The sequence below is a fragment of the Orcinus orca genome, chromosome 10, assembly GCF_937001465.1.
Source record: "Orcinus orca chromosome 10, mOrcOrc1.1, whole genome shotgun sequence".
NCBI classification, from domain to species: domain Eukaryota; kingdom Metazoa; phylum Chordata; class Mammalia; order Artiodactyla; family Delphinidae; genus Orcinus; species Orcinus orca.
This window is the reverse complement of record NC_064568.1, coordinates 41,330,085-41,341,617: the sequence shown is the minus strand read 5'-3', so window position 1 is coordinate 41,341,617 and position 11,533 is coordinate 41,330,085.

The window sequence follows — 11,533 nt, the reverse complement described above, 5'->3', positions numbered from 1 at the left end:
TGTGTGTTGTGACATTTGCTCCTTTATTGGTTTGAGAACTGCCGGAGTACTTCTGCCTGTTTTTTAAAAAAAACACAAAACTTTGGAGGTTATTTGATTTGTGGGGGAGGGAGAAATTCAGATCTGTTTCAATTCCTACATCTTTCCCGGCCTGCTCATGTAATTAATATACAGACAAAGCACAGACAACTCTCATTGATTTCACACTTTCAATGAAAAAAGATCCCTGTTTGTTTTAGCTTTATGTTGGTTTGGTTCTGTTTGTTTTTAATAGCTGTTTACACAAATGTAGTAGCTTGAATGGGGTCCTGATTTGACCTAGAGTCAAATACTACTTGAAATACTAGTAGGTGAATGAGCAGGACATTAATTGGTTTTCTCTTGACTCTGATATGACCTGTTGAGTTGGTCTAGAGTCTTCCTCTTCCTCAGGCTGGTTCCTGCTTTGGGTCCAAAAGATGGCACAGTCCATTTCCAGTTCAGGGCAGGAAGTGATGAAATGGAGTAATGAGGACATCCGTCTGGTTGCCTAGAGACCTGGGTTCTGGTCCTATCTCCCTTTTTGACAACTGAGCAACCTGGGGCAAGTTGTAGCCTCAGTTTCCTCATCTGGGGCAGGAGAGGATGTAAACGGGAAGAATTCGAAGGCCTTAATTTGTTTACTATGGTTTCATTAATAATAGAAATAACATCTATCATTCATGTGAACCATTTATGTCTCTGGGCCAGAAATAATTTCTAATCTTGGGGTCACTGCCACCAAGGGAATAATTTTGCCTAGAATATGGACAGAGAGCTCAAATCAGAAGCATGGAAGACGGAGTCCCAGATTACAGGATACTATACGATTTTTTCTGTAAAATGAACTATTATTAAACAAATAATAGGACTTGTTCTGATTAGCTATAGCTGTGTAACAAACCACCCCAAACAGTGGCTTAAGGCAAAGCCAGCCTGTAGTTGATGGGGCTCAGCAAGGCGGTTTTCATTTTGTCATGCAGTTGCAGAAAGACAGTGGCTGGGGTGACAGTTATCGTGAAGGGTGCTTCACTCATATGACTACAGCCTGGGATGAGAAGACTCGAACAGATGGAGATCAACCTGTTCATGTATCCATGTATAGATCTATCCATCTAGTGTCTCTACGTGGTCTCCCCGCAAAGTGGCTTCAGAGTAGCCAGAATTCTTACAGCTGGAACCCTGGAGTAAGTGTCTTAAAGAGACACCAGCAGAAGCTGCATGACTCTTTCTAATCTGACTTTAGAAGTCACACAACACCACTCCTACCACATTCTATTCATTAAGGCAGCCATAGGGCCTGTCCAAGTTCAACACGAGAGGACACAGACTCTACACCTTAATGTGAGGTGTGTCAAAGAATTCATAAGCATGTTTCAAAACCATCACAAGATGCAAGGATGAATTAACATCAATATTGTGTATTTACAAAATGAAATTAAACTCTGACAGTCACTTACTGCCAACCCACGAAGTGTCCAGAGGTGTCCAGACTGGAGTCCCCTGGCCTAAGCAGAGACCCCACATCTATATTGGAGGGGGCAACTGGGAGCCAGAAGACTGGAGTTCAGGTTCCAGCTCTATCGTGCTGAGTCGTGTGGCCTCTGGACATGTCACTTTAGCTTACTGGCCTCGTTTCCGCTGCATAATGGAGACACTGGCCCTGCCTTACCTATGCTGAAGAGTTGTGGTGAGACTCTAATGAGAATTTGCTTTGTAACTGCAAAGTGTTCTACAAAGCAAGAGAAAAACTCCCCACTCCTATTTCTTGGCTCTTGTGAATACTGGTGAAGCCATAAGGCCTTGAGAAGCCCCAATCACATCAAAGTCTAGATCTCTGGGAATCTTCTGTTTTATGTTGGAACTGTTGTTTCTTCTCGATAGGCCCAGTTCTACTCGTATCAACAACTGAGATCTGTTTACTGGGTTCTTCTTGGTGGGATGGAGAACTTGGCTTTCTTGCCACACAGCTTGACCAAAGGTAGATATGACTGGTTGTAATCACCTCGGTGTGATCTTTACGTGATCATTTTTCCAGTTCAAAGGGAGGATCTCCCTTATACCTGACAGCATAAGGCTAGATTCAAGGTGAAGTGGACAGTGCTTTGGGACCCACTGGATTTGTGCTGGGGACCAGCCCATGCAGGGCTGAAGGTCTAGTGGTAGAAAGGCCAATGCAAAATGGACAGAAGAGAAATTCTTAACTAACTCCTCAAATTTAGACTTCCAACAAAGACTTGCTTTTACTTTAAAGGGCTCAAGTTTGTTTCTTTTAAAAACATTAAAAATATTTAGTCAATTCAATTCCCCCCTCATTTATTGACTATCTACTTTGGGCAGAATAGGTTGAAAAAATGGCAGACAGTTCAGCCTCTCAGTGCTTCCTCTTTAGTAGAGAAGATGCAGAAAGCCTGTCACATGCATGACCTGTGATTTAACAAGGGAAGAACAACATGCAGCTGATTTGTTAAACTGTCTGAAAGTGGAGGGGTATGGTTATACAAGTTTTAATTTTTCTCTGATCTTTGCCATCCATTGTCCTGTGTTAGCATGCACTGTCACATATACCTACACTGGTGATTCTTAAACTGGTTCCATATCGATGGAAAGCCATTAGGCATACACAAAAACCTTAAAGTGTGCACATACTATAACCCAGAAATTCCAGTTATCCTAAGGAAAAATCATAGATGGTCACTGCAGTGAAGCTTAGAAGAGCAACCCTGACTCTTATTAAACACTCAGCTCTACAGGATTATGAAGAAATCAAGAACAGTAGTTCATGTTTGTAAAGTGCTTATATTTGCCAGACACTGTGTTAAGTGCTTTACATATTTTTACTATTCACAGAACCCACTGAGGGATATCCCCATTATATAGATGTGGAAGCTGAGGCTCAGAGAAGTTGATTTGCTGCAGGTCACCACACCAGGATTTCAACACAGGTGGTCCAACTCCACAGCTCACAGTTTTAATCATTGTTCTCTACAGCCTCAAATAAACCATGGTCCATAGGCATCAAGGTGATGTTCTATACACCCTCACACCATACACAAAGATAAACTCAAACTGGCTTAAAGACTTAAATATAAGACGTGACGCCATAAAACTCTTAGAAAAGAACATAGGCAAAACATTCTCTGACATAAATCATACCAATATTTTCCTAGGTCAGTCTCCAAAGGCAATAGAAATAAAAGCAAAAATAAACAAATGGGACCTAGTCAAACTTACAAGCTTCTGTACAGCAAAGGAAACCATAAATAAAATGAAAAGACAAACTATGGAATGGGAGAAAATATTTGCAAGTGATGCGACCAACAAGGTCTTAATTTCCAAAAGATACAAACAGCTCATACAACTCAATAACAAAAAAACAAACAACCCAATCGAAAAATGGGCAGAAGACCTAAATAGACATTTCTCCGAAGAATACATATAGATGGCCAACAAGCACATGAAAAGATGCTCTACATTGCTAATTATTAGAGAAATGCAAATCAAAACTACAATACGGTACCACCTCACACCAGTCAGAATGGCCATCATTAACAAGTCTACAAGTAACAAATGCTGGGGAGGGGGTAGAGAAAGGGAACCCTCCTACAGTGTTGGTGGGAATGTAAATTGGTGCAGCCACTGTTGAAAACAGCATGGAGGTTCCTCAAAAAACTAAGTAGTGTTTCTGGATGATCCTGCAATCCCACTTCTTGGCATATATCTGGACAAAACTAAAACTCGAAAAGATACATGAACCCCAATGTTCACTGCAGCACTATTTACAATAGCCAAGACCTGGAAACTACCTAAATGTCCATCAATAGATGAATGGATAAAGAAGATGTGGTACATATCTACAATGGAATATTACTCAGCCATAAAAAAGAATGAAATAATGCCATTTGCAGCAACATGGATGGACCCAGAGATTATCATACTAAGTCAAGTAAGTGAGAAAGAGAAAGACAAATACTATATGATATCACTTATGTGTGGAATCTAAAATATGGGACAAATGAACATATCTATGCAACAAATATAGACTCACAGATATAGAGAACAGACTTGTGGCTGCCAAGGGGGAGGGGAGTAGGGGGAGGGAAGGACTGGGAGTTTGGGATTAGCAGATGCAAACTAGTACATATAGGAGGGATAAACAACAAGTTCCTATTGTATAGTACAGGGAGCTATATTCAATATCCTGTGATAAACCATAATGGAAAAGAATATGAAAGAGAATGTATATATATATGTATAACTGAATTACTTTGCTGTACAGTAGAAATGAACACATTATAAATCAACTATACTTCAATAAAATAAATTTTAAAAATGATGTTCTAGAAGAACACAGGAAAATGTACATAAGGTCAAAGGGACAAAGTGGCTTACAAAGCAATACAGTCAGTCTGGTTCTTATTTTTTTAAAGTATATTCAAAATGGACAGAAGAAAGCATAGAAAAAGGTCCATCAAGGTGGGGGGATTGTGTTTTATTCTAATTTTCTTCTTTGTGCTTTTCTAGATGTTCTATAATGACCATTTCTTGCTTTTGAAGTAAAAAAAAATGTGAAGTATCACAGTCATTTAGTTACTCAGTTGAAATGGTGGGAGGTGGGCAAGAGCACAGGCAGCTGGGGATGGGAGAGAGCAGGAAGGCTTCATAAAAGAGGGGGCATTTGAACTGGGCCTTGGAATGGTACAAAATTCACAAGGAAAAACACCGAGGCCGTGATGATGGTTTTCTGCTGCTCTCTGCACACCTTCTTTTTCCTAGAGTCACAGAGTCACCGTCTCCTCTTGGAATCTTTCTTTGAGTCCCTGTGCTGCCAAGTCTGCATCATTTCTCTTGGGGAGGGGGATTCTGAGATGCAACAGAGTGATTTCCACATTCACCCTGGGGGCTCCCCTGGCTTTCCAGACAGAATGAGTCCTGCTGCTCAGGCCACACCATCTCCGTGACACTCTTGATTTGAGGTGGGGAATGGGGTGCTGTGGGCAACGTCTGTGGTTTGCAGAAGCAACTTTGGAAACATCTGCAATCTTCTATTGTTGGAAATGACTGCACTGCACACAGAGGTGGGATGGCTTAGGTGTCAAAAGGGGGCCCAACCGAGGGTACTCTGAGGCCACAGAAAGAGACCGCCACCCCAAGGGCACAAGGAATGGCCCTTTCAAGGCTGGACCTGTGACAAGAGTTGGTTTCGCACCAGGCCAGGACTTCCTGTGTGCTGAGTCCCACTGCACATCTCAGGGCATCTCAGCGGCTCTGGACCCCATAGAGAACTTCAGACATTGTTCACAGAGATGAGAGCAAGCTGCATCTGGCAGGTTCCTTGAAAAAACATCACCTCTTACTCAACCAGAGGCAACCACCACTCTACCAGGAAAGCAATTCCCATCTCCCAGGCCTGGAAAAAATTCCCTTTGTGTCATCTATTGGTCACCACCAACTCCCTAATCGCTTCCTTTTGGAAAATGGCTGTTGAATCTCCCACAGAATTCAGGAAAGGAGACCCAAGCCTTGCCCCAGGTCTTAGTGCCTTGCCATCACCCACATAAGGGCAAATTTTAAAACTCAGCTTTCCTCGTGGCCAAAGAGCAAAGAAACTTTCCCCCTCCCTTTTGTACGTGAGAAACCTAGTCTTTGTGGATCCTTACTCTGTCCCTTTGATATGTAGTTAAGTATTTGTAAGGGCTAAGTAAAGTCCCTTGCAGCTTTAAACCCAGCAATGTTTTTTAAGTATTTAATGTTTTTGAGATCTCTTTGAAATATAAAAATTGTCCCTATTTCCCTGTCACCTTGGAGTTTAGCCTGGCACCTGTTCTAAGCTGTGCTTGTCTGCCTGTCATAGAGACAAAGGCAATTCAGATAAAGGCAATTAGCTAGTTCCCCCAGTTAGCAGGTGAACTTGGGTGAAGTATGAAAGAATGCACAGCAAATGGTGCTGCCAGGTCCTCCTATTGGAAAACACACTGCCATTAGTCTTGGGCACGTTTTCATAATGGGTTGTAACAGCTAGGCAGTACAAAAATGGGAGACTTTTCTTCTGCCTTTGTAATCTCATCAGTGAGTTGCCTGTGACACACATTGTGATCTGGTTTAATGCTTATTCAATAATAAAACTGTTTTCTTTCCTTTCTACCTATGTGGAGAGGATTCTCTGCATTGGCAGGAGTTCTAATTTCCCCAACATCCATGAGCATCAGCTTTGTAGCTTGGTACAAAGACTATCCACAACCCGGTACCAATAATACCGACTTGTGGGCAGTCCTCCAGCACACCATGCTTTATGTTTCAGAACACGTTCATTGAGGAATGAACACAGTTTCCTTTCTCTGTTGGCTCTTCCCCGGGGCAGCCCAGAGTCCCAACCTCCTGGCCCCATAGGAGTAGGACGTGTGGCCTGTGCCCCGGCAGTCCCCACCCCTACCCCTGCCCCCACCCAAAGGCTGGCAGCAGCTCTCTGTTTCTAGTTTAGTAACCAGGCTCTCCTGTTTTGCAGGCCTGCCACACAGCACTTTCTGGCCTCTCTGCCCTGGACCAGCTGTCCAAGGCCACGATGCTGCCAGATTTATCACCAAGCAGCACTGAGGCATCCCTGCAAACAGGGCCCTGACATATACCAATGAGGCACCATCCTGCCCACCCCCCTGGAGAGCGGGACCAGCAGGTGGCAAGGAGGTGTGATTTGTGTTACACTCCACCTTGGCAGGAAGATGCTGTGCATGGCTGGGTAAGGAAACCACATCAATGCTCAGCGGTCACCTTTGTTGGCCCTTCAGAGTCAGAGGTGACTCACTATCCCACGTGTTCTTTACATAAAGATCTCTGAGCCTAAACCTGGCTCTTTCCAGGACGTTGGCTGGTGCGGTGGCCAAATAAAGGAGGGCAGGTGAAACAGAGGCAACTGGAAGATTCTGTGGCTCTCCTCTACTCTCTCTCTGTTATTCCTTTTCTCTCTTTTCTTCTGTGGGTATAAGCCAGATAGGACCCAGCGCTGCTTGGCTTTTCATCTAATCATTTTGACACAGCTTCTTGCTGCCCACAGAGGTGTGTTTGTATTAATATCCTTAAGAAACCTCAGCCCCCTCTGTTCATACTGTTCAGGGCACAAGCCTCTAGGATAACTCATTACATGGCCTGACCCCAAACTATTCATACGTGACCTTGCAGGGGGCCATGGCAGGAGGTCTGTGTTTTGGGCATATCCCGAGTCATACACAAGGATGAGGTAGCACTCTTGAGTACAGATTCAGAAAAAAAAAAAAAAAATTGTCACCCCCCTCAGTCTCTTCTTGGTCTCAGCTCCTTCTCACTCATTCCTGAAGCCAGAAATTATCAATTCCCTCAATTTTTTTGCTTCTCTAAAAAAAGGACTTCCTCCCAAGATTCTGGTGATTGGTTTGAGGATCTTTCTGAAGGAGAATTAAGGTGAAGAAACACAATTTCAACTGGGCACACCTTATTATATACAATAGGTATGTCCTGGAATAACAGTGGCTGTGGGAGGAATTCCTTTTCAAATGCAGGAGGCGGGCTTTATGATTTAACTTAATCTTGTAATATGTCTGTTTGAGAAGAAAGCATCCAAGGATAACGAAATTATTGATCCAATACTTTCCCCAATTTGAAAGTTCAGATGTTTACATACTAGATGTTCTTCTTCAGTGCTTTAAAAAAAATAATGTGGTCTGGTGCAGCATCACGACCTATTGATTTTGCCTTTACTACTCTGTGATTACAAAAGTAATACATGTCCAAGGTATTATTTATTTATTATTTATTTATTGCTGCGTTGGGTCTTCGTTGCTGCGTGTAAGCTTTCTCTAGTTGCAGTGAGCGGGAGCTACTCTTAGTTGCAGTGCGCAGGCTTCTCATTGTGGTGGCTTCTCTTGTTGCGGAGCATGGGCTCCAGGTGTGCGGGCTTCAGTAGTTGTGGCACACAGGCTTAGTTGCTCCGCAGCATGTGGGATCTTCCCGGACCAGGGCTCGAACCCGTGTCCCCTGAATTGGCAGGCAGATTCTCAACCACTGCGCCACCAGGGAAGCTCCGGTATCATTTTTTATACGGAAGTTTTTTGTTTTAATGTATTCTAATATATCAGCCTTTTCCTTTATGATTTGTGCAATTTATTTCTTGTGGTAGGTTGCACAAATGGCTGCACTGTTTTTGTTCCAATGATTCATGCCTCTGTGCTATGTGTCTTTGCAGCCCCTCCTGTTAGGACATGTACTCTACCTCTACCCTTCTTGAATCTCAATACTTGCTTTGGCCAAGGGAAAGCAGTGGAAGTAATACTGTGGCAGTTCTGAGTACAGAGATCTTAGGGGTTGCTCTCTCTTGGAATTCTGCCAGCTGCCATGGAAATGAACTCCAGCTAGCCTACTTACTGGATGATGAGATCATGTGGCCCAGACACCCTGTGGCCCGGCCAATGGCCAGTTCTCAGCTAACCTGGCAGTTGGCCATAGTCCAGCTAAGCCCAGCCTTAATGGCCAACCTGCAGAATCATGAACAATGAAAAACAGTTGTTGCTTCAAGCCATCAAGTTTAGAGCTGGTTGGTAATACAGAAATATTTAAATAAAACATGTCTTGCTATTGGAAAACTAAAGGGACTTCTATATTCTCTTCTTAAAGTTTCTCCATTTTGCTTTTCACACTTATATACCATAATCAATCTGGAATTAATTTTTTTTTGTATAAGGTAGAAACCTAATGTATATCTGCTCATTGGTTCCTGTATTTTTGAATGTTTGAAATAATTCATAGTAAATATTGAAGTCATTTAAAAAAGGAAATACATAGTAACTATTGAAAATTTAAAGAAATACAACAAAAATAAACTCAAAACTTCACCAATAATAACACAGCTCAGTAATAACCACTTATAATGCTGTGACGTGTTTCCTTCTGATCTTTTTTTGGAGGGGTGGGTGAAATTGAGATCAAATTGTTTACCATTCTCTTCACTTAGCATTGCATCGCACTTCCCTATATCATTTCAGTTCTCCAAAATAATTTTTAATGATCACATACAGTCTGTCACATGGGTATACCATAATTTAATAACCAGGCACTTACTGTTAGGCACGTAAGCTGTCTCCCACTTTTCAATATGAATGTTAGTACAGCACTGAATATTCTTGTACAAATATGTCTGATTAGTTCTTTAAGATCATATCTAGAAATGATGTTCCTGGGTCAAAAGGTATGAACTTTTTTTTTTTTTAAGATTTCAGTTTTTATTTTTATTTTATTTATTTATTTTTAATAAATTTATTTATTTTTGGCTGCATTGAGTCTCCATTGCTGCACGCAGGCTTTCTCTAGTTGCGGTGAGTGCAGGCTACTCTTTGTTGCGGTGCGCGGGCTTCTCATCGCGGTGGCTTCTCTTGTTGTGGAGCACGGGCTCTAGGGTGCACGGGCTTCAGTAGTTGTGGCACATGGGCTCATTAGTTGTGGTTCGTGGGCTCTAGAGTGCAGGCTCAGTAGTTGTGGCGCACGGGCTTAGCTGCTCCGTGGCATGTGGGATGTTCCTGGACCAGGGATCGAACCTGTGTCCCCTGCATTGGTAGGTGGATTCTCAACCACTGTGCCACCAGGGAAGCCCAGTATGAACCATTTTAAGACCTAATATACAGTTAGAGAAAGATACTCTCCAGAGAGGCTATGCCAGTTTCTACCCACCTCTACCACCTGTCAGTGAGCAGGTCCATACAACCACATGCTCCACCCTAATGCATTTGCTGAAATAAATGAATAATCTAATCTCAGCTGATTCATTTAGTCAGAACAAGATCACATGCTGATGAGAACACAAAACTTGGAAGAAGTACATAGCAAGAAGGAAAAGTCTGTGTTGATGTATAGCTTCAGTTCCTCCTCTTAAATTTGTTTGACAAAAAAAAACTGGCCCAGTTCAGTGTGGCCATTCCTGCCCTGCTACGCACAGCATGAACCAAGAGCCAGGCATAGATGTTTGGGACATAGAAAGGATTCCAACTGAGCTGATGCTCAGAGCAAAAGAGGAACAGGCTGGGGCATCAGCCTCTCTGCTCAGGAGAGGCCAGTGGCTCCAGATGGTCATTCATTCAAACATATCAGTGTCTGTTATTAGCCAGAGGCTGGGAACACAAAAATGACCAGCCTAGAGAGAAAGTTCCCATTCATGAAGATCAGAGCTCTTACAGGACCCAGCTGCAGGGCACCATCAAAGCACAAGGAGGAGTACCCCATGTAGCCTGGGGTGTCAGGGACAGCCTCTCAGAGGAATGGGCATCCAGGGTTGTCTGTGAGGAACAGTAGGGCTTGGCCAGGCAGACAGAGCAGCTGTTCTAGGTAATTACAGGACGGCCAGACTGCAGGGTCAAAGGTGGGGAGCATGGAGGAAGGGGACTGGGGAGGAGGAAGGGGCCGGGTCATGGAAAGCTTCCCATGGCTTGCCATGGAGTTTATATTCTTTACAAGACCTTACCGCATCTGGTCCCGCCACCTTTCTGACCCCATCTCCTATCCCTCCCCTACCCCAACCACTCTGCTTCAACCACATGGATCTCTTTGCTTCTCCTCAAGCATGCTTCCACCTTGACCCTTGCACCCACTCTTCCATCTGCCCAGAATGTTCTCCTCCCAGATCTGTGTATGGCTTTCTAGTAATAGAAAATCTGAACAGACCTATAACTAGAAAGGAGATTTAATCAGTAATCGAAAAACTCTTTGACAAAGAAAAGCCCTGGATCAGACGACTTAACTAGTGAGTTCTACCAAACATTTAAAGGTGAATTAACACCAATCCTACTTAAACTCTTGTATCTATGAGGCCAGCATTATCCCATTATAACAAAGCCAGATGAAGAGACAAGAAAACTATAGACTAATACCCCTTATGAATATTGATGCCAAAAATCCTCAACAAAATACTAGCAAACCAAATTCAGCAGCATATTAAAAGGATTATATACTATGACCAAGTGAGATTTATTCCTGGAATGTAACAATGGTTCAACATATGGAACTCAATCAGTATAATATACCACATTAAGAGAATGAAGGAAAAACCCACATGATCATCTCAACTGGTGTAGAAAAAGCTTTTGACAAAATTCAACACTATCACTTTTTCATGATAAAAACACTCAACAAACTAGGAATAGAAGGAAAGTACCTCAACAAAATAAAGGCCATATATGAAAAACCCAGTTAACATCAAACTCAATGGTGGAAAAAAAAAAAAAGCTTTTCCTCTAAGATTAGGAACAAAACAAAGATGTCCACTTTTGCCATTTCTACTTAACATTAGTACTGGAAGTTCTAGCAATTAGGTAAGAAAAAAAAAAGGCATCCAAATTTGAAAATAAGAAGTAAAATTATCTCTGTTCGCAGATGGCATGATCTTATATATAGAAAACTCACAGATACACACACAAAACTGTTAGAATAAATGAATTTAGCAAAGTTGCAGGATATAAAATCAACAACCTAAAATTAGTTGCATTTCTATACATTAACA